Consider the following 25794-nt stretch of genomic DNA (forward strand, 5'->3'; position numbering starts at 1 on the left):
AGACACATCAACTTGAGGCTCTCTCTCTCTCTCTCTCTCTCTCTCTCTCTCTCTCTCTCTCCCCAATAATGATCTTATTAGTGTTTAAAAGAGGGGGCACGAACTTGGGAGCCACACCTACCCTCCCATCATCTTATGTAGGCCGCTGAGACTATTAAACTTGTAAGAGAAAGTGAACTGCCTTGTTCTAGATGTGAGCTTCTCAACTATATCTAATGCACCTTGGTGGAGGCCCCTGCCACATGACATAAGAGAGATTGGAGGGGGGAGTGGAGGCCAAGGCAAAGCAAGAAAAAAAGAGAGGTTCCTAACTGTCAAAGTCGATGATGCGGAAGCGTAGAGACCAAGGGGAGCGAGCACGAGAGAGAGAGAGAGAGAGAGAGAGAGAGAGAGAGAGAGAGAGAGATCATTATCGTCCTTGGAGATCAAATATGACCTATGGGACCGTGGTGACACCTATCACTTGACTAAAAATCTGAGTCAAGGCCACTGTGGCCACCGCCACGTGTGCCATGCCAATCTCCTCTATCAAATCTTTATTATCGTAATCTCTATCCAGCTTGTGTTTGTCCTTGTCTAACTGTTCTTGCTTCTGCCTTTTGCTTCAAACTCTCGAGCCAAACAAAGCGTCGAATCATAATCATGATCGTGGTCGTATCTCTCGGGTACCGAGGCAGCTAATTGAGTACTGGTACTGCCATCCGTGTCCAATCGACCTTTACCATTGTCCTCTAGCGAACTCCTCCATTTGCTTTTGACTTCACAAACTCAAGCAAAACAAATTATGGGGCTCCTTGAGAACTATGCCGGTGCATAGACCACTCAATGGATGGTTGACGATCCGTTATCCATAGCCATTTGTTGGTTTTGGTCGATGTCGGGCATTCCCGAGCAAAGGGATGTTGAAGGTATGGGATCTGAAGATAACTCCTCGCACTCCAAAAAGTTCACCCCACAATCCCCAAGCCGCTTCACCAAATTTTCCCTCTTGAGCTCCTAGATACTCGCCTCCATAAGGCGGCAAGATTGGCACTGACACTCCCCAAAGTCGTCCTCAAGCCGATCAAATTCCCAAGCCATGCCTTCGGTCGTCGTCGTTGTAGGAGGCCAAGCCTATGCCAAAACAATGACTCAAAAGCAACTTTGAATGGCTCTGCCCTACTAGCGTTTCAAAATGCTCGCAATGAATTCCTCGAAACTGCCTCCCTACACGCAGCATTTCAAAACACCCTTCAACAAATTACCTGTTGGCTATACCAAGAAGCTATGATACCATGTCAAAGTCAACGATGCGGAAGCGTAGAGACCACGAGGAGTGAGCAGGAGAGAGAGAGAGAGAGAGAGAGAGAGACTCCTAAAACAATCAACCTTGGCAATGAATAATTGAATATGAATAATTGAATGTGTGTACAGTGAAGGCAAGGGGTTGCTTATATAGCAAGCCCAGTAAATTGCCCTACCCAAGACTTTGACAAATAAGTAAACAAATACTTGAGATGCCTAAACTTTCACTAATGTGGGGGAGTGGTGAGTGGATTGGGTGCCAAGAAAAGCCCCCCGACCACCTTTCTCTCTCCCTCTCTCTCTCTCTCTCTCTCTCCACAAGGGGAGCTCCGTCCCTTCCCTTGTCCATAGGACGGGCCACACACTCACACTTTGAATATGCCATGCGACATCAAAAGCAACACCCCATTATAGCCTCTACGCGACCATTCATAAATAGGCAATTCCAATTATATAAGGTCTCTCAAATCAAACAATTTTTTGACATAAAACCTTGATGGTACAACCTTGTACTCTCTTGAGGTCTTTGCTCTTAGCCAAGAGCAGTCTTGGCTTGGTTCCACTTCTCTCTTCTTTTCATCCAATTACAAAATAATATAAATTCTAATATATGGTTGGTTTTTCCAAGACTCAATATTTCCTTTGGCCACCTTCATAAACACTGAGTTTCATAAGCATTGTGTTGCATTGGACTTGATTCACAAGAAGTTTTGCCCAATCAAAACTTCTCTTTCCTCTCTACTACATTGCAATGAAGTTTTGATTCATGTGTCCACATTCCGTATTGAAGCAAAAACGATTCCATACATGTGAACTACAAAAGTAGAACTAGAGAACCAACTAAAAAGCTCCAAGATACAGTATACTCAAAGAAAACCAACTAAAAAGCTCCAAGATATACTGTACTCATAGAAAACCCCGGCATGGCCTTGAGGTTCCACCCCAAAATCCTTGGTTCTTTGTACAAGATCAACTGCTGCACAGAATCACATTACACTTGTCAGGCACATGCAGTAACATTATGGCTTTTTGTGTACATCAGCTGTCAAGAACATTTACATGGAGCTCCTTGACAGATTCATGGTTCACTAATCGAAAGTACTGAATTGTGACGGAGAATTTTCAAGATAAAATTATTACTTTTTGTGAAAGAGAGATTATAAGCACACGTATGCATAGATATGTCTACAGGTTAGAACCAGTTGTTCAATTAACATGACTTACACAAGCCCTTTCTTAAACTAGCAGACCCACATATATCCACAATCTCATCAATCTCTGACTTAAACAGGCACATGCTTAAAGATCAAACAGTTAGCTCCATCAAAGATTCAAGTAATTTATGGGGTGCTTCAAGGACCTCGTCAAGGATATTCTCTTCACCGATTCACTCTATCCCAAAGAAAATGATGGTTCTTTTCTTCATTTCACCCCCTTTATTACGTCGTGAGGGACTTGGTAATTAACTAGGAGATTATGTGTGGTCCCATCTTCATTAGCCCACATTGCATATGAGCTGCCGTTTCCCTACTGTATGCTCATGTATGTCAACCCCCACTCGTCTTCAACATACAGCTCTGTCCATCTTCAAGAACCTCTTTGCCACCTCTCAAAAAAAAATTGGCTTGTACCCTTCTTATTTCTTAAAATGAAAATTGCCAGTTACAAAAAACCATCGTAGTGAACATCTAAATACAACCTAAGGTGAACAAAACCCCACCATAATACAAGATACACAAGCAAAGTGTCACAAACTGCTGACGTGTCAAGCCACTGAAGACCCGAGCCAACTTACAAATCACGACCGAGGGGCCTAAACCCTAGAAGCAATAGAAGAAACAAACGTTCTCACCAATTTACAGATCCTCGCCAAGAGGGGCCAAATAATAATAAAGTGTTACCAACTTATGATACCCCGTCCGATGGGGCCCAATTTACTAAAGATGAAGCAGGACCAACACACACAGAAGACTAGCGTAATAAATGCTGACGTGGTAGCTACAATACGACAATCCCATAAAACACGCTGACAGGAAGACGTGGCAGACAGAACGATAGTCCTATAAAACGCCCTGATAGGATGACATGGCATGACTGTACGGCAATCCGCGTTATACGTTGTAGACTGCTGACATGGCAGTTGTACGAAATTCCTGGTTTTGCGCTGCCAGCTTTTGGATCAGATGCTTTTGAGTTTGAAGCTTTTCATGTAGATTGCTTTTCATTGCAAAGTATATGTGCCAAGGATCCATTCTCTGACACGTTTCCGCGTGGAAGTGCAGAGCAAAAGGGTCCGGCGTTGTACTGAGTTGAAGCAATATAAAGAAATATCAAAAGGGACGCTAGGGTTTGGGGCCAGTGCTCGCTTGGGGTGAAACTCCGCCTCTCTGCGTCTCTCTCTCTCTCTCTCTCTCTCTCTCTCTCTCTCTCTCTCTCTCTCTCTTCCGAACCACCGCTTTTCTCAGAGGCAATGCCATGCAATGGTGGATGTCTTTAGCTACCAAACCGCACACTCCAAGGACTTGGCAAGCTTTCAAGAAAATTTTTGCCCGAAGGTATATGACATTCGACATCTTTCTTTGACGGCTTCTAGCAAAGAAAAACCCTAGCAAATTACAACTTGAAATTTTTGAACATCTCTCAATAGGTGTCTCTTCTCAAGCTTATAACCTTGGAGGCCCAATTGTAATTGCAGTATCTTTAGATTGCCATCATCGCTATGGGAACACTGTTTGACCAAACCATTTTCGACCATTCAAGAGCTTATGGACCATGTTGCGGTCGACTACAAACTTCTGGAAGAAACCTAACCCTACTTTTTTTGGTGCAGGTCTTAGAATGGAAAGCCAGTCGTCTTTTCGAGCTCTACTGACGCCAAGAATGCTTTTTCATTTTGATTTAATATTTTCTGACTTTTGTTTGACAACCTGCTTGAGAAATTGTTTGGCGATACTGTTTGGAATTTGTTTAAAATGGATGGTATCTGTTTTGGACGTGTTTTGACTCTGATTTTAAAATTGGTTTCAATGATTGGTAATTTACTCCCGTGTGGAATAGTGAGAAATGCTATTTGATAATGTTTTTAACCTCGGAACGACGCAAATGTAATGTCTGGGAAGCATTTTGTTGTATGCTTGAAAATCTCGGAATGACGTAGATGGAATGTCTAAACTCTAAGGAGAAATTCGTTGTACATTGGAAAACCTTTGAACAAAGCAGACGAGATTTCTAGTAAGCGTTTAGTTGTATGCTTGCAACCTTCAAGCAACGTAGGCTATGCCCTGGGGAGCGTTTGGTTGTATCTGTCCTCTGAGCTCATGGCCCAAACCTTTTTAGGTTATTTGAAGGGGAAGTGACGAGGTAGTCGTTAGAGTAGCTCCATGCCGCAAACCGTCTGTCTCTAAGGAGTGCTTAGCTGCGCTATTCGTTGTGTCTTGTAACATGCATATGTGAGCATTTGTGTTGCATAGCGATGTGTCAACCACTAAACATTCCTCATTGGGAGAGATTGCCTGGGTATGTAATTTAAGTGCATCAAGAAACCCGTTCAAGGTCAACGCGGTCTGGGTGGGATGGCTACTTTTGCTATGCCAGAATATCAAGAGCTCCGATCTGGAATGAGAAAATTGATTGTACCTTGCAATGTGAAACCGGCCCGTGGGACGGTAGACGTTAGCTTTCACCCGATCTTTAACACTTGAATTACGACACAAAGCAATGACTTAAAAGGAACCTGTAACTGAGACTGGAATTACACTTCAAAACAAAAGCACGGCCAGGAAGCTAGAATACTCCCAAGCAGACAGCGACTCCTGTAGGCCCCAAAGGTTGGCGCCCCTTTCGATATTTCTTTATTCTTTAACAGAGGGAATAAAACCTTGATTTCCTACAAACTGTCCTGCACAATCTGGGCTGAATTCCATCTGTTCTGGCCCGATTTCGAAAGCATAACTGTACTAGGGTGCTTCACAGTCAGTATCCCCACGCAATAGATGACTTTTCCGACACATATGGTCACTTTGCAAAACCTAGCGAGAATCTGCAGCACGCTGAATTCTCTATTTTCTGCCCCGAAAATGTGCTAAATCACCTCTACAACGGCCCCTTCGCGTCCCAAACCTCCTGGGGGTATTAGGGACCGTTTAGGGCCGAAACCCTAAACCTGCAAAAATACACAGAAGGCTGTAATTCCTTGTTTCGGGCTCCATTTCGCGTGTCGGTCACATCCGTAGCAAGTCCTCGAGCTCTCAAACCTGTAGGGCTACTTGCCCTTTGAATCGGACGAGATTTTGCACGTGAAACCTCTCCAAATTCACATGTACCTGCGAGGGATTAGCCACTAGCTAATCCAATACCTGTGCAAGAGGTTCTTGCCTCGGCAATCGCGCATGAACCCCCCACAACTGTACATTGGTCAAATGAGAAGCCCACTTGAGGGGCATAACATAACTGCTCATAGGGGAGAGAGAGAGAGTAGTGCATAGCGTGCACGGCATCACTCCTGGCACCGCACTGTACATAAGAGGGAAAGGAAGCACTCCATAGCTCTTAACCTGTGACAAAGACTTCAAAAATGAGCCTCCCAGCTATAAATTCAGTGCTACCTTCTCTTGCATGAGGAAAGTGCACAGAAATGTGCCACTTGGCACAAATACACGCATTTTCCCGTTTCGGGGTCGTCGCCTAAAAATCTCCCGAATGGTTGCCCAGTTGACTTCGTGGCAGAGTAATAAAATGTTCCCCTTGACATTCCAAAGCTAATGACGCGAACACTTTTTCTAGTCCAAAAATAGCAGTTCCCTAAATTTTAGGAGATGCTTCCATGGCACTCACACTGGTCATCTGACCATCAATCACCACTAGAACCACATCGAAAAATGCAATGTCGGCCAGCTATCAGGTGATTTACACTCGTAGCCCCATCGTGGCTAACCTTAGTCCATTTGCCCAACTTCAGTGCTCACTGGCCGTCCGGCCTAGACTCTTATTGTCCGCCTCACACCATGCAACTCGAGCATTGGCATTTCCAGAAGGGTGCTTTAAAACAAGTCTAAATAAAATTCCCCCAAAAACAAATCAACAAGTAAAGTTGCCACAGACTCGTGACATACCTCCTCTTGAAATCGCGAACGTCCTCGTTTGCATGAATATCAATCCATTAGTGTGTACAACACTTCATGGACACCGTATCACGGCTGTCAATCTTTCTGTGTGTACATACCTGGTCGACATGGTACGAGACATACATGCTCGTAGTTAACACTCTTGTGTATTCAACACTTGTTAACTCATGTATGGTCTACCTGTGAGACTGTTCCATTGACATAGTGGATAGCTTTCACACTGTGCCACTGGCTTTAATTGTCATGTGACACATCCAACCCTATGTGTCCGTGGACAAGCTACTTCATAACAAGGGTTCCGTCAGTCCGGTCAATCTAGAATAGGAAGTGTTCTGGCACTTTTGTGAGTCTGTTCGCAGACCGTGCATGCCCAGTCACTTAGTGTAGATGCATATCCTCTGGTTGCACACAGCATGATCATAAACATTCCCATCAGAATCCATCAGGGAAATTTTCGAGTGCATTTAGCCTATTTTTCCTATTTTTGACATTTTTCAATTATTATTTAAGTGACTTTTGTTGGAAAGTAGGTAGGGCAAATTGAGTAAGTTTATATATAAGCAAACCTAGACTAGCACTAATTGGCAGAAGAGGCAACAGGAGCACAAGCTCAACAGGCAACTTCTCCGCAAGAACCTCCCTTGGTAGCGTTTTCTCCTCCAAGCAGACTCCCCTAGCCCTAGCATTTTTCATCGAGAAACCCCATCGCCAGAAGATTTCAAGCCTTTCCATTTTCAGCACTCAACAATCCATGGCCATCAAGCTCAACAAGATTCATCGCCAGACCATCCCAGTCTGCTAGTGTTTTTCCGCCAAGAAGGCTTTGCAGCCCTTGCATTTTTCAGAAGCCCTAGCGTTTCCAGATTTACAGCCTCAGCAATGGCGATTTTCAACAGATGAAGACTAGCAGATTTCAGCCCTAAAGACTAGCAGTTTTCAGCCATTAAGAACCTGCCCACATCAGCGTTTTGGTGTCAGATCATTTCAGCCAATAGCGTTTTTGAGGACAGCAGCCATTCAGCCTCAGCTTTCAGCAATAGCGTTTTTGGACAGCACATAGAAAGCCTCAGTTTTCAGCCCTTAGATCGGTCTCGCCATCCCCGTCGTCGACATCGACCTAGCCTAGACGTGCATCGGTCACATGTATTCAGTTTGTACCAATTTGTGCAATCAATAGTAGACCACTCTCGCCGACGAGAGTGGGGCCTTCGAAGGAGGGTTTTACATCGTCTCCGGTGTCATATTCTCTTCTCTCTCTATCTCTCAGTCTCATACACTTGCACGCACAGTGTCCATTCACTTTGTTTATGATCATTGCACTCTCTCATTAAGAACGGAAGGCTCTCCCTTTCATAAGAACAAAAGGAAACTTGAGCACAGTTAAGAGCACTCATCTTGAGCAAAGTTCAAACATTCATTCCGCTGCACCTTACATTGGTAGCAGAGATTTGGCAGTGTTCAGTATCACTCACGGAAAGAACCACAAGAATCAAAAGAATTTTTTTTTGCTTGTTGCGGTCGCACGAACCCAAGTTCGCTTGGGTGTGTCGATTCCTACTCGTGTTTTTGAAGAGTGACAGGAATCCCAAGAAAGAAGGGCTTGTCCAGCCTTCCTTGTGCCTCTTTTCACTCATTGAGAGCGGACCGTGCACTTAGCGGCTGGCCAATCGACGTGAGGTGGGAAAAAGCAACCTTGGTGTGAGCGCAAGTGTCATAAGGACATGGCAATTGCTAACCTTAGTTGTTGGTTTCTTTCCAATGATTTTTGTTTAATTTTTGAGACCCTTTTTTTGAGGTTGCAAAAGGTCGGACATTGTATGGCCAATGTGAACGGTAGTTTCACCCGCAGACGGGAAGTTGGTCGGCACTGGAACTCGTAAAGTAAAAGGATGTCTAGGCTCAGTTCAAGATCATGTAGGTCCCCCCTCGCACTTAGCAAGTTGGTGGATACTAGGAAGTGAACTCAATAAAGGCATAACGTTAAGGTGGGATCACCAACAGAAAGTATCCGACAATTGGGCCACATTGCACTTTTGGATGCGGTTCCAATGAGGATAGATGGTCAGATGACCAGTGGGAGCCCAATGGAAGCATCTCCTAAAAATTAGGAAACTGCTATTTTGGGCCGTGAAATGTGTTCGCGTCATTACCTTCGGTATGACAAGGAGAACATTTTATTACTCTGTTGCAAAGTCAAGTGATGCACCAATTGAGAGATTTTTAAGCAGGAAGCCCAATGCGGGGAAATTGAATGTATGAGTGCCAAGTGGCACTTTTTGGCCAATTTACCAAGTTTGGGAAAACAGAACTCGTAATTGACTCTTTGGAGCAGTTTTGGAGGCTGATAACTGTGATTTTCAACCATTTCTCTCCATTTTTGAGCTTCCCATGACCTCACCTAGGACCAAGGAGCTCATTTTCAGCATTGGAAGACATCAGATGCATGTTTACAGGGCTGTTTTGCTGCGTTTTCAGCGATACACAGGTTTTGGCAGCCATGGAAATCTTCCCCTTTTTGCATCTATTTGTTCACAGATGCATTACAGGTCAAGGGTAGTAGAGGGGACGCTCGATTTATGCTGGGAGGATGCTTCATTGAGAACCTATCATGTTAAGAGCTATGGAGTGCTTCCTTTCCATTCTATGTACAGTGTGGTGCTAGGAGTGATGACCTGCACGCTACACACTGCTCTCTCTCTCCCCTACGTGCAGTTATTTGATGCCCCACAAGAGGGCTCTTCATTTGACTGATGTACAACTGTGTGGTTTCATGCTTTTGTGTTGAGACAAGAGCCTCCTTGAGCAGGAACAGGGGTAGCTAACTACTACTCCAAAGCAGGCACCGATGAGGGTCATAACCTCACCTTACAGGTGCGAATTCAACGCTGTGTACGCGCAGAAAATTGACTGTTTTTCAGCCATATGGACGCCAGAACCATTGGGAATAGTGCCCCACTGGCAGAGGACAGTTAGGGGACTGTTTGGGACTGAAAACAGGGCAAAAACCAGTAAATACAGCGTGCTGAATTTACTGTTTTTGGGCTGGAATCAGAGGGTTTATGCTAGTGGAAGTGAGTTCCAGCAGGGGAATTGGTTTCGCGCAAGTTTTGGGGTTGTTATGCTGCCGAAATTTGGCCAAACAGTCGGTATCTAGCTGGATACAAGTAAAGGATTCCCAGGACCTTACTTTGTAATTTACCCTCTCAAAGAATAAAGAAATACTGAAAGGGGCGCCAATTTTGGGGACTACAGGTTATCGGCGTCTGCTCGGAGCATTCTAGCTTCCGAGCCTTGTGTGTGCTCAGTGTTAATTCCCGTCGCAGGTTCTCTTTGCAAAGTGCTCTGTGTGTGTGTCTAAAGTAAAGAATTTCGGGTGAAAGCCAACGCTTACCGCCCCACCACGGGCCGGTTTCAGCAAGGCCGCCAAGGGGTGCACCCGCGGAAAAGAGAAGAACTCGGGTGAAGAGAAGATCCTTCTCAAACACGGATTGCAAGCAAAAGAAGACCCTCAAGAACCTCAAGAACCCAAAACCCGCAAGAACCCAAGTTCCTCGAGAACTTAAGAACCAAAGATCATAGTGCATGGTCATCACCCGAAGCGGAATGGTTACTTTGCATACAGGTGATGAGCATGGGAGTGGCGAAGAAGAGTTTTCCCCACCAGGACGCTTTCCCAACCCTCCCCCTTCCCCATCTATGCCACGAGTTTGTACCAAATTCTATGGAGGCGATGGTCAAGTCGATGATGGAGATGATGGCACAACAACAAGAAACGAATCGAGTTGCGCTAGCACAACTAGAAAGAAAAGCAGAACGACAGGAAGCCAAGGACCGCGAGCGCGAAGAAAGAAACGAAAGAATTGCCATACAACAAGAAGCGACTCGCATTGCCTTGGAACGCGAGCGCGATGAACAAGAAGAAAGAAAAACACAAAGACAGGAGGAAGCTGAAGCAAGACGAGCGGCCTTGGAGGCCGATTGGGAGGCTCAAAGAGAACTCCACACTCAAGAAATGGTTCAACAAGTTCTTGCCTTAAAGTCTGAACCAGCCAAAGATGTTGGTAGTTCCTCAAGTGGCGCAAGCCGGGATGCAGACTCCAACAATCCAGTCACAAAGAAGTTGTCTTCCAGTAAGTATGATGGTAAGATGGATGCTACGGTTATTCATTCTTGGTTGCATCAATTTAATGCTTATTTTGCGACAACTAAGAAGACAGAGAATAGCAAGGTTTTGACGGCAGCTATGTGCCTTGCCGGTGATGCCATCAATTGGTACCACGCATGGCAAGAGGCACAGTTGGCCGCGCACCTAGAGAAAGCCGACGGATTCACGTCCCTTTCCCTCAATTGGGCTGATTTCCAAGACAAGTTCAAGGCGCGGTTTATGCCACCTCATTACCTCGCACGATTGAAGGACGATTGGCGCGCTCTCAAGCAAAATGGTATGCCAATTATGTCTTGCTCTAATCGTGTTTTGTAGCTAGGTACCCAATTACGCAAGTCGGATGATGAGCACAAAGAGGCATTCCTTTTTGGGTTAGACGACTATATCAAGTTTGATGTAAAGGTCTTCGATCCAATCATCTCAACAAGGCGGTAGCGATTGCTCTCGCACAGGAGATGAAGCACAACAAGGGAAAGCCCAAGGAGAACAAGACTTCCACAAGTACCTCGCAGACTTCTCAAAACCCTCAGAACGGTAAGAACGGTAAGAATGGTAAGAACGGTAACTCTTCTAACCAACCTTCCAACAGTCTCTCAGAAAAGAAATCTTCCAATGAACCTAAGGGTAAGGCTAACACAATTGCTAAACCTAAGCTCACTCTAGATGAAAAGGTAGCACAAGGAATTTTAGGAGGATACATCACGTTGGAAGAGCAAAGCACTTATTCTAAGGAAGGTCGTTGTTTTCATTGTCACATTAAGGGTCACATAAAAAGAACATGTCCTAAGCTTGAATCGAATGAATCTAAAGAATCCACAAAACCCACTTCCTCTATCAATGCAATCAATGATAACACGAGTGTGCCCCAAGTTTCTCCTGACCCTACCATTGATGATTCTCTCATTAAATGTTATGGTCATATGATGGGGTAGCGTTTTGTCATATTGTTTGACCCAGGTAGTATGCATGATGTGATCAGCCCCTCTCTTGTTGAGGAAGCCCGCCTAGAGGTTAGTCAAAAATCTCCTCTCGAGGTCTCTGGCTTTGCTCCCGGTATGGACTCTCTCATCACGAAAGAGTGTCTTGGTGTGTTGTTTACAGTTCAACAAGCTGCTTTCCGTAGAAATTTTTAGTCTCTCCTCTCTCAGGATGTGATATGAATTTGGGCATTCGATGGTTTCGTAAGTATAACCCTCTCATTGATTGGGCGGAAAATACGTTCACTCTCAATGCCAAAAGTGACTCTCCCGTTGTCATTCATGGAGAGCAAGTTGTTCATTCTCCCTCTCTCGTTGCTAATGTGCAGGCGAAGATTGAACGGATTCAGGAGAAGGAGACTTTCTCAGCCTCTTCTTCTCCAAAGCATGATACACAGGATTTGAATGACAATGATTTGCATGGTGATTTGGATGACAATGACAAGCATGATGATTTGCATGATCAAGATGTGATTTCTCACAAGCATGATGATTTGCATGATGATTAAGATGTGATTTCTCACAAGCATGATGAGTTGCATGAAGATGATGTGATTGTTCACAAGGATGATATGTTAGTTAATACTTCTCTGGCAAAGCTAACCTCGTTTCAGATTCGATCATTCACGAAGGATCGATCTTGGCTCTCGAGCCTAGGTCCAAAGCACCCCTTCAGGAAGAACCGATCTTGGCTCTCAAGCCTCGGTCCAAGGAACCCTCACAGGAAGTATTATGTGTTCAAATGATTAGTCAACACGCATTGTACGAGTGTTTCATTCATGATCGTTTCCTGTATTTTAGTCAGCGTCTTTATGTGATCCTTTTTTCTAGGCATGACATATTGTACGTTGAGCATGTTTCACTCATGAATGAGCACGAATGTATACGGATTATTCATGAAAAGCTGAAATGTTTGCATTCAAGGAAGTTGCATTCCATGTCTCTTCCTTGGCATGACACAGTCGTAGAAAGAGCACATGAAAGTATGAGCACCAAGCATGGGCATTTCCGTTGTGAATTGCCACAGTTGATTGCTTTAGATCAAAAGAGAGAGATTCGATCTCATTGTTTGCGTATATGTGGTGAACGGTTTGGCACTCCGTCTCTTTGTTCAATAGGTATGTTCATGGTTTTGTGTTGGAAATGGTTTCAAGAATTTTCAGCCATGAAGATTCTTGAAGAAGAAAGAAGCATGACTAAAGACGAAGTTGAAGCATCGAAGGAGCCTCAGGAGACTTTGTGTCGCTTTCGGCCCGGCCCATAGAAGCAAGCGTTGCAGACCTTTATGAAGTTCAAGTACCGCACGACCCACACATCAGAGTGGGCCGGCGAAGAATCCTGCCGGATGCTATTGGCGATCTCCCTCAATGCCATACAGTTCGGTACCAATACCTCACTTTGAAAAGGAGGGGATGTCACGTGACACATCCAACCCTATGTGTCCGTGGACAAGCTACTTCATAACAAGGGTTTTGTCAGTCCAATCAATCTAGAATAGGAAGTGTTCTGGCACTTTTGTGAGTCTGTTCACAGACCGTGCATGCCCAGTCACTTAGTGTAGATCCATACCCTCTGGTTGCACACAGCATGATCATAAGCATTCCCATCAGAATCCATCAGGGGAATTTTCCAATGCATTTAGCCTATTTTCCCTATTTTTGACATTTTTCACTTATTTATTTTAAGTGACTTTTGTTGGAAAGTATGTCACCAGCGTGTGACTACTATCTATCCTTTTTGTTGATTTCTTTCCTATTATCTATTTACTTTCACTTTTTGGAAACACCCCTCGGGAAATCTAACTGCCCTGCATTGCATAGCTAGTGTGGAACTGTCCAGAGGGAGTCCAGGCCTGAGGGCAAGAGAGAGCACTAAGGTTGGACAAGGACTATGGTTAGCCAAGTGGGGTCATTGACTAGCCAAAGTGGAATCCTTTGCTACAGAGGCTACATTTCAGTTCTGGATGTGGCCGCAGTGTACAAAGAGGGTCGGATGACCTAGAAAGATACAATGGCAGCATCTCCTAAAAATTAGGGAACTGCTATTTTGGGACCTGAAAATGTGTTGGCGTCATTACCTCCGAAATGACAAAGGGAACATTTTCTTACTCTGCCGTGAAGTCAACTTGGCAACCGGTTGGGATATTTTTAGGCGGCAACCCCGAAACGGGACAATGCTTGTAAATGTGCCAAGTGGCACATTCTGGTGCACTTGCCTCATGCAACAAGAAGTGGCGCTGAATTTGAAAAGGGGAGAGCCTCATTTTCAGATTTGTCACAGGTTAAGAGCTATGGAGTGCTTGCTTTCCCTCTTATGCACAGTGCGGTGCCAGGAGTGATGCCCTGCACGCTACGCACTGCCCTCTCTCTCCCCTTTGGCAGTATGTTATGCCCCTCTAGTGGGCTCTTCATTTGACCAATGTACAGTTGTGTGGGTTCATGCGCGATTGCCGAGGCAAGAGCCTCTTGCACAGGTACTGGATTAGCTAGCAGCTAATCCCCCGCAGGTACAGGTGAATTCGGAGAGGTTTCACGCCAGAAATCTCGTCCGATTCAAAGGGCAAGTAGCCCTACAGGTGCGGGAGCTCGAGGACTTGCTACGGATGCGACCGGCACGCGAAACGGAGCCCGAAACAGTGAATTACAGTCTGCTGTGTATTTTTGCAGGTTTAGGGTTTTGGCCCTAAACGGACCCTAATACCCCCAGGAGGTTCGGGGACGCAAGGGGACCGCTGTACAGGTGATCTGGCGCATTTTCAGGGCTGAAAACAGAGAATTCAGCGTGCTGCAGATTCTCGCCAGGTTTTGCAAAGTGCCCGTATGCGTCGAGAAAGTCGGCCAATGCGTGGGAATACTGACTGTGAAGGGTTCTAGTACAGTTATGCTGCCGAAATCGGGCTGGAACAATGGAAATTCAGCCGAGTTTGTGCGGGGCAGCTTGTAGGGAACCACAGCGTTTATTCCCTCTTTTGAACAATAAAGAAATACCGAAAGGGGCGCCTATGTTAGGGGCCAATCTGGTGTCTGTCTACTCATACAGGTGCAATCTAGCAGCCTGTATCCCTCTCCCCTTTGTTGTGTCTTGAAAGTACAGGTAAAATAGACAACTAATAATGGGTGAAAGCTAAATCAAGGTTTGGAGTAAAGTCTACCGCCCTTTTTGGATTGAACAGGCCGGTTTCATGGTTCCATTGCCGGGATTAAATCACTTTTTCCCATAGAAGTGAGCCTTGGTCAGTTTTGGACTTGAAGACACAAGGGATCATAGACCAGACACAGGGAATTGTAATTATGGCTGACAGACCAGATGATGTGACTGAAGAGGTTTCCTCTTCACAGGGTCAACAGACACATGAAGTGGGTGAGTCCTCAAGACCACCACAGACTGATGACGATATATTCAGGACCCAGTTAGCTACTGTTGTGGCTATGTTCACACAAGTAATGCAGAATCCGAGGTTTTTAGCCTTTCTGCAACCTCCTGTTCCGTCTCAGCAAGTTGGGTCACTGGATCGTATTCAGAAGCCTGTTAAGGCTCAAGCACAGGTGATTCATACCGCACAGTCAATGGAAACACCTTTACACTTGACGGAGAACATGCAGTCTCCACAACCTATGCCTAAGGTGCAAGAACAGGTGGCTAAGATGCCAATTTTTCAAGCTGTACCAGTTCAGCCCGCCACCTTTCAGCAGCCTATAGCTGGTTCTAATGGGCAGGGAAGCAACCTACAGGCTATGCAACAAGTCTTCACACCACCTTCAATACACCCTGGCTATTTTGGAGGTGGATCGGTATTCCAGAGCATGGCTGGTCATACACCTGGAAATCAGTTTTATACGCCAGGAACAGTGTTCGGGGGTGCTCAAACGATGATGCCTAACCCCATGTACAGTGTCATGGGTATGCAACCAGGGTTTCAGAGCACTCAGGGCCAATTTGGGATACCACATGCAAATTTTGGTATGGCTGGAATTACAAATCAGCAGCCAAAGATGGCATTTCCAAGTCAAGTTAATAGCGGCCAAGGAACACAGATGAACCCTAATAGTGTTCCCATGTTTCAGTCACTTCCATATGACAATTTAACGCCGCTGGAGAGGCCAACTCCGTACAAAGAAGGTGGCAAAGATGTGACTTTCACGACCTTTACAGGGTTTGATGACAGGAAGAAGGCTCTCTCATTCCTCCAGCAGTTTGACAAGGCCTATGCAGGGGGAAATTTTACAGAGGCTTCAAAGGTCCGCAAGGCAGCCACTTTCTTGACGGGGAATGCGGGACAATGGTGGACAACTTTATTGCTTCAAGGGCAAGCTCCGTCCACATGGATTTATTTCAAGCAGATTTTTGCAACAGCATGGTTATCTGATGATTTCGAAGCAGATGTCATGACAGAATGGCACCAGCTTAATGCTGCCACTTGCAGGAATCTGGATGATTACAATCGGAAGTTTTGGAAAGCTCTACTTCCAGTAACTTCCTATAGGTTTGTGCCATTGACAGAACAGATTGAAAAATACTGTTGTGGCCTACCTAAAGGATTCAGAAAGTACTGTACGAAGACAAAAGTCACTACTTTGACGCAGCTCATCGAGGTAGCAAACACTGGCAATGGTTTGCTCAAGGGAGAAGATTGTGAATTCAACACTGGCGTCAAGGCAGGATCAGGCAAGAAAAATTCAGCCAAGAAGCACGTTCCCAATGAGGCTCCTAAAGGGACTCAGGAGTCAGTCAACGCAGGGAAAGATAAAGCTACGGCTGAATCAGAAAAAGGACCAGCAAAGAAATGGAAAAGACGTTTTCCTCGCAAGTCAGAAGAGCAAAAGAAGGTCCTGAGGACAGAGAACAAATGCTTTATATGTGAGCAGCCTGGCCACATTGCTTACAATTGTCCTACAAAGAAAAGGCCAGCTGATTCTGATGACAAGGAGGACAGGAAAGGAAAGAAGCCCATGGCTGGTCTAGTGCCAGATATGGTGGGCGACAAGCCAAATTCAGATGCAAGTGAGCTTTGCAGAGCATGGGGAAAGGTCAGGGATCAAACAGTGCTTATCTTCTTTGATCCAGGTGCCAAAGCCAACTTCATTTCCCCAGAATTGGCTTCAAAGTTGGGAATCAGACCTGAAGAGATGGGGTATACAGCAGAGGCAGGTTTGGCATGTCCTGGCCATACAGAGGCTGTGACACCCATCATTGGAAAGTTGCGCCTACATATCCAGTCCTATGTAGATGCTAAAGAATTTTACATCATGCCACTGGATGGATGTGATGTGTTGTTAGGTATTCCTTGGTTGTTTCGTGTACAGGGAATCCTGGATGCCTACAACAAAAAGATCACTGTACAGAGCAGGGGAAAGACTCACATTCTGGATGTAAAGCTTAAAGGGGAGTCTATTCCTACTGTATCAGCTTCTGCTATTACTTCTGTAATGAAAAAGCATCTTTCTGCGTACTTGGTTTTTGCACGTGAAGTGTCAGATTGTGATGAATCAAATTTATCTGTGCTAGATAAAGAAAGGTCAATGTTTTTACAACAGTACAATGACTGTTTTTCCGATTCATTACCGTCTCAATTACCGCCAGAGAGACCCGAGGACCATGCGATAGATTTGGTGCCAGGCAGTAGCCCACCAAATAAGCCTCCGTACAGGGTTAGTGCGGCTCAGCAGAAAGAGATAATGGGCCAAGTACAGGAGCTGTTGGAAAAGGGGTTGATTCAGCCCAGTTCATCTCCATTCTGTTCTCCAGTGTTGTTGGTGCAGAAAAAGGATGGCTCATGGCGTATGTGCATCGACTACCGTGCACTGAACAAGAATACCATCAAGAATAGGTTCCCTATACCTAGAATTGATGATATTATGGACAAATTAGGAGGAGCAGCTATGTTTAGCAGGATAGATCTAAAGAGTGGGTACCATCAGATCCGCATTAGATCAGAGGATGTGCACAAGACTGCTTTTAGAACGACGTTTGGCCTTTACGAATTTTTAGTGATGCCCTTTGGTCTCACAAATGCTCCTGCTACGTTCAATAGGATGATGGACAGAATTTTCCGTCCACACCAGCAGTTTGTTGGTACATTCTTTGATGACATGATAGTCTACTCAAAGAATGAAGAGGAGCATAGGCATCACTTGGCCATTGTGTTCAAAGAGCTACGCAGTCATAGGTTGCTCATCAATGCAAAGAAAAGTGAGTTTTTTCTGGAAGAGATTCACTTTCTGGGACACATTGTCTCAAAGGATGGTGTCAGAATGGATCCTGCAAAAGTTGAAGCGATCAAGTCATGGCCAAATTTGAAGACGGTGCATGATGTCCGAAGCTTTTTGGGACTATGCTCCTATTACAGAAGGTTTATCCGAAATTTCGTTGAGATTGCTTCACCTTTACATGCTCTTCAAAAGAAGGCAGTCACCTTTAGATGGACACAAAAAGAGATTTCAGCTTTTAATCTCTTAAAGGAAAAGATGACTTCAGATCCAGTCATTGTGTTGCCAGATCTTAGGAAGTCATTTGTGGTCCAGTGCGATGCCTGTGGTAGTAGCATTGGTGCAGTGCTAATGCAAGATGGCAGGGTAGTAGCCTATGAGAGCAGAATTTTGCAAGGGCCAGAGATGACCATGCAGGTCTATGAGAAAGAGTTACTGGCTGTGATTCATGCGCTCTTAAGTTGGAAACACTACCTGCTAGGAGCAGACTTTGTTGTCCAAACGGACCATCAGACCTTGCGATACTTCTTGACACAGACAAAGTTATTTGAGAAGCATATGCGATGGGCAAATATCTTGTCCATGTTCCATTTTCAGATTGTGCATGTGGAAGGCAAGAAGAACGTTGTGGCTGATGCCTTGTCAAGGAAGCCACAAATTTCAGCTGTGTCGATTCCTTATCATCATGAACTTGATGATATGAGAGAACAATATGCAAATGATGAAGATTTTGCAAGGGTCTTCGAGCAACTAATGGATGGACAACGTCATGAACACTATCTTCTTAAAGACGGGTTCATGATGATGCATGGCAGATTGTGTGTCACAAAGCCATTGCGACGCAAAGTTATGGAAGAGAGTCATGTCCCACCGTATGCAGGGCATCGTGGTATTGATGCTACAGTTAAAGCGGTTGAGACATTCTTCTATTGGCCTACATTGAGAAGAGATGTGGATGCCTTTGTGCGAGAATGCCTAATATGCCAAAAGGTCAAGTTTGACAGGCAAAAGGCACCAGGGTTATTGCAACCACTACCTATTCCAGATAAACCATGGGAAAGTATTGCTATGGATTTTATCTTTGATCTTCCGAGAACGCAGACAGGAAACGATGGTATTTGGACCATTATTTGCAGATTCAACAAAAGTCTCATTTTATTCCTGTCAGGAAGAAGATAAAGCCAGATCAGATGGCACGCTTGTTTATGAGCAATATTTTCAAGTATCATGGCATGCCACAGTCGATTGTTAGCGACCGTGATCCACGCATGACAAGTTTGTTCTGGAGAGACTTGTTTGAGAATATGGGCACCACGCTCAAATTCTCTTCGTCATTTCATCCTCAAACAGATGGGCAGTCAGAAGAGGCAAATTCTACTGTCCTAGATCTGCTGAAGTGTTATGTGTCAGAGCATAAAGGAAAGTGGGAGCAGTATTTGCCATTGGTGGAGTATGCATACAATAATACAGTGCATTCATCAACTGGCAAGGCACCCTTTGAGATAGTTGAAGGTGGCAAGAAAGTTCCTCCCATACTGCATACAAAGGACAAGATATTTGAAGCAGATAAATATGTTCAGGACATGGATGAAATGTACAAGAAGGTCAAAGTGGCCTTAGAAAGGACTCAGGCAAAACAAAAGAAAGCAGCTGATCGTCACCGTCGTGAAGTGGTATATTCACTTGGTGATTGGGTGCTTTTACGCTTTGAAAAGGCAAGGTTAAAGAAGATGAAGGGCAAGGAAAAACTGTTTCCAAAGCTCAGCATGCGTTACTATGGGCCTTTTCAAGTATGCGACATAATCAGTGATGTTGCATATAGGCTGAAATTGCCTGACAGTTGGAAGATTCACAATGCATTTCATGTGAGTCTTCTCAGACCCTATGTGGGTGATGTGCCAGAAGATATGCCAGCTGAAGATCAGCCGGAAGTCGAGGAACTTGACGAGATCTTGGTCCCTGAACAGATTTTGGCACACAAAGAAAGGAAAGTGAAAGGCAAGGTTGCTAGGCATTACTTGGTAAAGTTCAGAAACTATCCACCAATGGATGCTAAGTGGATGGAAGAAGGTGAACTTGCAGAGTCACCAACTGTGTTATCACTTTACCTTGAAGCCTTCGATTTGCAACCTACCTTGACCCCTTGAGTTTCAAAGCTACATGGATTGTCAGTGTGACAATGGCTTCTGAGACAAATGATGTACATGGTATTTAAAGTGAGCTCAAATCAAATACCTGTTACATGAATGTTAGAGCTGTACAAATTGTCAGTTTGGCAATTTCTCTTATGGAATGTCCAAAAGTTTGGTTAGTGCTATAGAAGTGAGTATTTCTTGTCAGTTTGTCAAGGATACAGTGATTGCTTCTATTGAAGAGTACATGTGTAACTGCATTCTTAAACTGTTGGTTTGGGTATGCTCGAAAGTGTTACGGGATCCAACGTGTACTATAAGACAGTGGCAAAATGTGCAGCTACCATTTTGTCATTGGAAAGTTAGTGACTCAAAGCAATGGCAGAGTGCGAAGTTACCACTATGTCATTGGGACAGGGTTCACACGCAGGCAATGCATGAGTCGACGAGGTGTTGAATACACCAGGGTCGACAATGAGCATGTATGTGTCGTATATGTGTCGACAGGTGTTGAATACATCAGTGTTGACAGTAAGCATGTACGACATAGATGCAAACGAGGACGTTTGAGATTTCAAGAGGGGGGTATGTCACCAGCGTGTGACTACTATCTATCCTTTTTGTTGATTTCTTTCCTATTATCTATTTACTTTCACTTTTTGGAAACACCCCTCGGGAAATCTAACTGCCCTGCATTGCATAGCTAGTGTGGAACTGTCCAGAGGGAGTCCAGGCCTGAGGGCAAGAGAGAGCACTAAGGTTGGACAAGGACTATGGTTAGCCAAGTGGGGTCATTGACTAGCCAAAGTGGAATCCTTTGCTACAGAGGCTACATTTCAGTTCTGGATGTGGCCGCAGTGTACAAAGAGGGTCGGATGACCTAGAAAGATACAATGGCAGCATCTCCTAAAAATTAGGGAATTGCTATTTCGGGACCCGAAAATGTGTTGGCGTCATTCCCTAACTGCCCTGCATTGCATAGCTAGTGTGGAACTGTCCAGAGGGAGTCCAGGCCTGAGGGCAAGAGAGAGCACTAAGGTTGGACAAGGACTATGGTTAGCCAAGTGGGGTCATTGACTAGCCAAAGTGGAATCCTTTGCTACAGAGGCTACATTTCAGTTCTGGATGTGGCCGCAGTGTACAAAGAGGGTCGGATGACCTAGAAAGATACAATGGCAGCATCTCCTAAAAATTAGGGAACTGCTATTTTGGGACCTGAAAATGTGTTGGCGTCATTACCTCCGGAATGACAAAGGGAACATTTTCTTACTCTGCCGTAAAGTCAACTGGGCAACCGGTTGGGATATTTTTAGGCGGCAACCCCGAAACGGGAAAATGCTTGTAAATGTGCCAAGTGGCACATTCTGGTGCACTTGCCTCATGCAACAAGAAGTGGCGTTGAATTTGAAAAGGGGAGAGCCTCATTTTCAGATTTGTCACAGGTTAAGAGCTATGGAGTGCTTGCTTTCCCTCTTATGCACAGTGCGGTGCCAGGAGTGATGCCTTGCACGCTACGCACTGCCCTCTCTCTCCCCTTTGGCAGTATGTTATGCCCCTCTAGTGGGCTGTTCATTTGACCAATGTACAGTTGTGTGGGTTCATGCGCGATTGCCGAGGCAAGAGCCTCTTGCACAGGTACTGGATTAGCTAGCGGCTAATCCCCCGCAGGTACAGGTGAATTCGGAGAGGTTTCACGCCAGAAATCTCGTCCGATTCAAAGGGCAAGTAGCCCTACAGGTGCGGGAGCTCGAGGACTTGCTACGGATGCGACCGGCACGCGAAACGGAGCCCGAAACAGTGAATTACAGCCTGCTGTGTATTTTTGCAGGTTTAGGGTTTTGGCCCTAAACGGACCCTAATACCCCCAGGAGGTTCAGGGACGCAAGGGGACCGCTATACAGGTGATCTGGCGCATTTTCAGGGCTGAAAACAGAGAATTCAGCGTGCTGCAGATTCTCGCCAGGTTTTGCAAAGTGCCCGTATGCATCGAGAAAGTCGGCCAATGCGTGGGAATACTGACTGTGAAGGGTTCTAGTACAGTTATGCTGCCGAAATCGGGCTGGAACAATGGAAATTCAGCCGAGTTTGTGCGGGGCAGCTTGTAGGGAACCACAACGTTTATTCCCTCTTTTGAACAATAAAGAAATACCGAAAGGGGCACCTAAGTTAGGGGCCAATCTGGTGTCTGTCTACTCATACAAGTGCAATCTAGCAGCCTGTATCCCTCTCCCCTTTGTTGTGTCTTGAAAGTACAGGTAAAATAGACAACTAATAATGGGTGAAAGCTAAGTCAAGGTTTGAAGTAAAGTCTACCGCCCTTTTTGGATTGAACAGGCCGGTTTCAAAGTAGGTAGGGCAAATTGAGTAAGTTTGTATATAAGCAAACCTAGACTAGCACTAATTGGCAGAAGAGGCAGCAGGAGCACAAGCTCAACAGGCAACTTCTCAGCAAGAACCTCCCTTGGTGGCGTTTTCTCCTCCAAGCAAACTCCCCTAGCCCTAGCGTTTTCCATCAAGAAACCCCATCGCCAGAAGACATCAGGCCTTGGCGTTTTCATCACTCAACAATCCATGGCCATCAAGCTCAGCAAGATTTATCGCCAGACCATCCCAGTCTGCTAGCGTTTTTCCCCCAAGGAGGCTTTGCAGTCCTGGCGTTTTTCAGAAGCCCTAGCGTTTCCATATTTGCAGCCTCAGCCATGACGATTTTCAGCAGATGAAGGCCAGCAGATTTCAGCCCTAAAGACCAGCAGTTTTCAGCCATTAAGAACCTGCCCACATCAGCGTTTTTGGTGTCAGATCATTTCAGCCATTAGCGTTTTTTAGGACAGCAGCCATTCAGCCTCAGCTTTCAGCAATAGCGTTTTTGGACAGTAGATAGAAAGCCTCACTTTTCAGCCCTTAGATCGGTCTCGCCATCCCCGTCGTCGACATCGACCTAGCCTAGACGTGCATCAGTCACATGCATTCAGTTTGTACCAGTTTGTGCAATCAACAGTAGACCACTCTCGCCGACGAGAGTGGGGCCTTCGGAGGAGGGTTTTACATCGTCTCTGGTGTCGTATTCTCTTCTCTCTCTGTCTCTCATTCTCATACACTTGCACGCACAGTGTCCATTCACTTTGTTTATGATCATTGCACTCTCTCATTAAGAACGGAAGGCTCTCCCTTCCATAAGAACAAAAGGAAACTTGAGCACAGTTCGGAGCACTCATCTTGAGCAAAGTTCAAACATTCATTCCGCTGCACCTTACATTAATAGAGTCCATAACTTTTAGTATACTTCGAATCCTTTCAAGCATAATAAACCAGCAGTTTAAAAAAGTGTCAACATGTACTCCTTAGAAGCAATTTTTGTACTCTTGACAACTGACAAGACATGCTTACTTTTTTTTTTTTTTGAAAAATCAGGGCTGTATATTACTGAGTACAATATAATCCCCAGCGGATGCCAAAATAGCCTATCACGTGGGGTGTACAAGCTGAATGTAAGGGTGAGAGCCACTATAGTGACAACTCGACTAGAACAATCTCATGGTGGTCAGTGTGATGAGTGGAGGAGAAACCACCGAGGGGGGGCATAATGCCATGTAATCTGGCCACCTGTAAGTGTGAAGAAGAGTGGAGATCGGGCCCAACGCCGAAGGAAGGCAAATCGATGAGCCTCGGCTGCTCGAGATGTACCTGAGGAAGAATCCCACTGCCAAATCAGGGTGTGAATGATGTCCAGCCAAATGGCAGTGAGGGTATCCTGAAGGAGCTGTGGAGCTGCACTGAGAATGTGAAGACAACGAGCTCTCCAAACATTCCATAGTGTAATGCTAGTGATGACTGAAAAAACTTCATCACGTGTCTGAGGATCCCCCTGCCAAGCAATCTGTGGTAACATAGCCAAAGTCCCTCGCCGATAACCAGTCGAGGTAAGCATAAGAGCTGGATCTGTGTCTGAGCCCTCGTAGAAAAGATGCGGTCCGGGCATCGGCATCAACCATGAGACACATCCCCAAGTGAGAAATCCATGCTGAACACCGGCTCTGCTAAGTAAAAAGCAAACTGCTAGCCAACCTACATGAGAAGATGAGCATGACCAAAGACAGTGTGCAGGTGACTCATGTAGTCGCAAAGGACAGCGAGTACATAATGGATCGTGACCCATAGTAGCGAGTACAAGACATGCTTACTTCTATAGCATAGAACGAACTTTTGGACAAAACTTTTATTCCCCATGGGCAATTGCCAAGCATAGATACATGAGAAGTGCTAGCTCCTGGATCACCCCCTCTAGCGCAAGTCTCTTTCCTTTTGACCTTTGCTCTTCTTGAGTTGGAGAATAGGTAGGTGGTAAACCAAAGGCTTCAAGATATAGCTGCAATACATTTGGTGACTCTAACAGTTCGCTCTCTTCCATCCACTTTGCATCCATAGGTGGATAGTTATTGAACTTCACCAAATATCGTCTTGTAACCTTGCCTTTGACTTTTCTTTCCTTGTGCGCCAAGGTCTGTTTTGGGAAATTTCATCAAGCTCTTCAACTTCTGGCTGCTCTTCAACTGGCATATCCTCTGGCACATAATCAATAAATGGTATGAGAAGACTCACGTGAAAAGCATTGTGAATCTTCCAGTTCCCAAGCAATTTCAGTCTATAACTGACGTCACTGATCTTCTCTGTTACTTGAAAAGGCCCATAATAACGCATACTAAGCTTTGTAAAGAGACTTTCTTTACCTTTTCGCTTCTTTAAGCGTGCCTTTTCAAACCGCAACAGTACCCAATCACCAAGTGAAAACAGCAATTCACGACGGTGGAGATCAGCAGCTTTCTTTTGCTTTGCTTGTGTCCTTTCAAGGGCATGCTTTATCTTCTGGTACATTTCATCCATATTCTGTACATATTGATATGCCTGAAAGATCTTTTCCTTGGTATGCAAAATGGGAGGAACTTTCACATGACCTTCGACAATTTCAAAAGGTGCTTTGCTACGCATACTCAACCAACGGTAAATACTGCTCCCACTTCGCCTTGTGCTCTGACGCATAGCACTTAAGCAGATCCAAGACAGTAGAATTTGCCTCTTCTAACTGCCCATCTGTTTGTGGATGAAACAACGATGAGAACTTAAGCGTAGTGCTCATATTCTCAAATATGTCTCTCCAAAATAGACTTGTCATCCGTGGATCACGATCACTAACAATCGACTGTGGCATACCATGGTACTTAAGATATTGCACATAAAGAGACGTGCCATCTGATCTGGCTTTATCTTCTTCCTCACGGGAATGAAATGAGCTTGTTGCTGAATCTGCAAACAATGGTCCAGATTCCATCATTTCTTGTCTATGTTTTTGGAAGATCAAAGATAAAATCCATCGCTATGCTTTCCCATGGTTTATCTGGAATCGGCAATGGCCGTAACAGCCCTGGTGCCTTTTGCCCGTCAAACTTGACGTTTTGGCAAATCACGCATGCTCGCACAAAGGCATCCACATCTCTCCTCAAGGTAGGCCAATAAAAGAATGTCTCAACTGTTGGGGTATAAAGCCCAATGTGGTCGCCCAGGTAAGTGGGCGGGCCGCCAGGTATGTACACATATTCTTTTGTAAAAACCTAATAAGAACTCACTATGCTCTACACATTACAGTAGAGCAAGTTCACCATATCGTCGTGCTCTTCTTCTCGCACTCTCTCTCGCGTCGCACTTTCGCTCGTACTCCTTCAACTGGTATCAGAGCTCAGATCGAGGCTCGGGGCAGCACTGCAAGAGGCTAGAGTCACCAGCTCAGATTGGAGTGAAAATCGGCAGGCAAAGACACGGCCCCAAATCCTGTGGGAATGACCAAAGGGCTCGGTGTTCTCAGAATTTCATTCTGAGGTCATCTCGGCCACCGTTCGGCTTCGACAAAGTTCT

General features: G+C 45.2%; 1 protein-coding gene across 2 annotated transcripts in view; it reads right to left on the minus strand.

The window, feature by feature from the left end:
- Positions 1-1950: 1950 nt before the first annotated feature.
- The window catches only part of LOC147453754 (diphthamide biosynthesis protein 3-like), a 58888-nt gene continuing 35044 nt past the window's right edge, over positions 1951-25794 (minus strand). The window contains exon 2 of one of the 2 annotated variants that reach the window (XM_086517189.1): positions 1951-2260. The gene's annotated coding sequence lies outside the window, so the exon portion shown is untranslated. The remainder of the gene's footprint in view (positions 2261-25794) is intronic. The other variant, XM_086517188.1, reaches the window with a different exon arrangement.

Source organism: Adiantum capillus-veneris, chromosome 7, assembly GCF_014529385.1.
Source record: "Adiantum capillus-veneris isolate H3 chromosome 7, ASM1452938v2, whole genome shotgun sequence".
NCBI classification, from domain to species: Eukaryota; Viridiplantae; Streptophyta; class Polypodiopsida; order Polypodiales; family Pteridaceae; genus Adiantum; species Adiantum capillus-veneris.